Raw genomic sequence first — 3445 nt, 5'->3', positions numbered from 1 at the left:
GCTCCTGAGTACGCGCTCCCGAGCATGCGCTCCTGAGTACGCGCTCCTGACCCCAGCCGCAGCGAGGCCTCAGGACCACGGGCGTCTGCAGCCTGTGGAAACAGCCGCACGGACAGGCACTTGGAACCGTGGGTCTGCAGGGGCATGTTCACGAGCGCAGCGGACGGTCGGACGGGTTAAGCTCCCCTTCAAGGCGTGGGCTGTGACCCATAGTGGGTCATGAGATCAACGAGCAGTTTCCTTAAAATAAAATAGAAAAGGTCACTAGGTAGATGCGGAGTCTTCGTGGCCGAGCGTCTCAGGTGTGTCTGTGCATGTGCAGACAGGAAAACGCATTTCTCGCAGAGGACTGTGGCTGGACAGGTCGAAAGCCGCTGGTGGAGTCTGTAAGCGATCGGTTATTCATGCTTCTCGGAAAGGCGGTGAGCATTTTAGCTCTGTAGGACCCTTCGTCCCTATGGGGCTCAGCGGAGAGGCCAGCTCACCCCTTGGGCGTCCGCTCTGCCACGACAGCTCTGCGCTCCTGGCTCCGCCAGCAGCAGGTGGGGGACCGTCTGCCCGTCAGTGAAGATGGTGGGTCCCCCACGAGCCGAGCGGAGGAAACACTCCGCAGGTGCAGACACTGGAACCATGGTGACCAGCATCCAGGTTCCGTGAACAGGCAGTGGGTGTCAGCGGGATTCCTCGTCGCCCCGATCACCAGGGACTGCCACGCCTTCCCTTGTCACCGACAGAGGCTAGCCTATGCCCGAACCAGGGTAGCGGGGCCTGGAAGGGCCTTCCTGGTGCCCTCGTGGGAGTCCTTCGTTCTGGAAGCTTCCAGCCCTCCTGTTTCTTCCCTGAGCAACCCGTGGCCTCCCTCTGTGACTCTGCCAGCCACACGGCATTCCACAGATGCCACGAGGGACATGGTTTTACAAACGCTTGGCATTGTGCTCTGAGGACAGAAATCCCAACACATAAATAGCCCAAACCTGTGAGTTGAGTCTAACAAACATTCTCAAAATGCGTGGGAAGAGAAAGGAAGGCTGACAAAGACCCAGTGAGGCGAAGCCTGATTTCCAAGCGCGATTCCCCCTGTAGGGCCCAGGGATGGGCGCACAGACTCCGTTGTCTTTCAGGGCAACCTGCCTTCCAGGAAACCCACCAAGGAATATCAGTCTCGTTGCATTTAATCACCAAATGCGGACAAGGAGGCGTCCCCTTCATTAAAGGCACTCAGAAATTCTGGCCAGCTGTTTCCTGCCACTGGGCTGAGGACGTCGTGGGGACTCGGTGGCACTCATCGCCTCTCGCTGCAGAATTACACTTCCGTCGCTGCCTTCCGAAACTGGCATCCCCGTCCAAGAAGGGGCCTGCGACGGGCGGGCTTAACTCCGACATGCCCCGACGCGCGGTGCCCACGCAGAAGGTTCCGGAGACTCGCCATCATTTCCAGGCACGTCCCGGTTTTGTCAAGTGCACTTCCTGAACCTGCAGCCTGAGAGAGGAAGCTGCGGCCAGCATGCGGCGCGCGTGGGATGACGCTCAGCGCCCCGGAGATGCTGCGCAGTTCTTTTCTGCCACTCTGTTTTAGCGGTTAAAGGACACTTTCCCTCCAAAAATGTTGTTCCTGCGCATTAAGCCTTCGCAAAGATCCTGAAACCCCAAGCCACAGAGGGACTGAGCAGGAGGTTCCTGTGTATTTACACCAGTAGGCGGACCTGTCACCTGTGCCCTCGAAGGTGGCGTTGCCGGGGCCCCTGTGGACGCAGCCGTGTCAGAGCCGAAGCGGGGTCTGTCCCTGCGGGGAGAGACCCGTCCCGGCACAGTAGGACCCGGGGGCTCCGTGGCCACAGAGGAACACCTTATTTTCCCTGGGTAAATTCTCCATCAGCCTACTCTCAGGTTCAGGCCAGTGGTCCCCAGGCGTCACCATGAGAAGGGATCGCAGTGGCTCTGCGTCTCTGTCGTCATGAGGAACGGCCCGTGTGATGTCCCATCACGACTCAGTGCCAGCGGGATGCGCTCCTTCTCCTCCTCACTGGGGCTTGTGTTGAGGAAGCACCGGGCTCCCAGCTGAGGTCAGGTGTCCCAGCTGAAGACGGGGTGGGTGAGACCCCTGGGGTGGATGGTGACAGAGGGAGCAGCCGGGTACGGTTCCCTACTCTGTCTTGTATTCGTGCCTGTGCTTTCCAGATTCTTTGCCATGCGTACCCACAGCTAAAACCCCAGCAACTGTCTGAGCAGTAAGCACTGGGTGGGGAAGGGGGTTTCTTCGGCACGTGGTGCTCTGCTGGATCAGGAGAGGCCCCGGTGGGACAGGGCAGAGGGGAGCGTGCAAGGCTCGGGGTACAGGGACTCTCCTTCAAGACGCACTGACTGTCCGCCCCCGGGGAACGTGAGTGCCCCATGGTGTAAGCCCAGCTTCCTGCACCTCGGGCAGCGACTCCCTCCTCATCAGGCCCCTGGGAACGCAGGGCCCCTCCGCTCCAGCAGAAGAGAGGACGGGTCTGCCATGCATCTGTCCTCCACTCCACATAGAGAGCACGTGCCTTGTGCTCCGGGTCCGCTTGTCCTTGGAGTCTGGGGAGGGATGGGGTGAGGGGCGGTGGGGAGCAGATGAAGGACTGACCCAGCTGTGCCCGCAGCTGGACTGGGGGGAGGAACCCATCTCTGGACAGTCCCTGCCGGCTGTGCTGATGGCCTGGCCTGGCCATGTGTCCAGCCCCGGGCCAACCCTGGGCACGGGATTCCACCTGAAGGGTGACAGGCCAGCCGAGTGGGTGCAGGACAGAGTGGGCACACACAGAGAAGGGACAGTAATTCTGGGTCCAGAGTGGCACGGCCATCTCAAAGGTCGCCTCCCGCACGTGTCCCAGGGACCCACGGCCCACAGCACCCAAACCACGGGCCACAGTCACACGGCATCACTCACAGTCACAGTCCCAGCGTCAGGGGAGGACTCGTCACCGCCGGGAGCACGCAGAGGCTGAGTAGCCACGGAGTCTGAAGATGTGGGAGAAGAAGGAATTGAGGCTGTGAACATCTCCCCCACCCCAATTAACACAGACCATTGTGGGCATCTGGTCTTCGGACTTCGGATGAATCACAGGATTCCGGGTGGAGCAGGAGTCCGTCTGCCGCGCTCCCTGACTCTGCGCAGGATGAGTGGTCCCGTCGCTGTGGGAACGTTAGAGCAATTCCCCCAAGGGCTGGGCCTCCTTCAGTCCCAGGCCAAGGAGCCAGGGTCACCCACTGGCGGGGGCCGGGCTGGGGGTATGTGGGTTTCAACGGAGTATCTTTGGACGCGGGATCTGCTGGCTCCTGTCACAGCCGTGAGAGCGCTTCGTGGTCCCGACTTGGGTGCCCGCTCACCCGAGGGAGGGGTGCCCTCTTGCCCCTCGGCCGAGCCGGCATCGGGGGGCGTTGCTCTGGGCCACATGTGACTTGGGCACCACGGCCC

The sequence above is a fragment of the Mustela nigripes genome, chromosome 12 (genome assembly GCF_022355385.1).
Source record: "Mustela nigripes isolate SB6536 chromosome 12, MUSNIG.SB6536, whole genome shotgun sequence".
NCBI classification, from domain to species: domain Eukaryota; kingdom Metazoa; phylum Chordata; class Mammalia; order Carnivora; family Mustelidae; genus Mustela; species Mustela nigripes.
The sequence above is the reverse complement of the archived record's forward strand: the minus strand, read 5'-3'. Positions refer to the sequence as shown.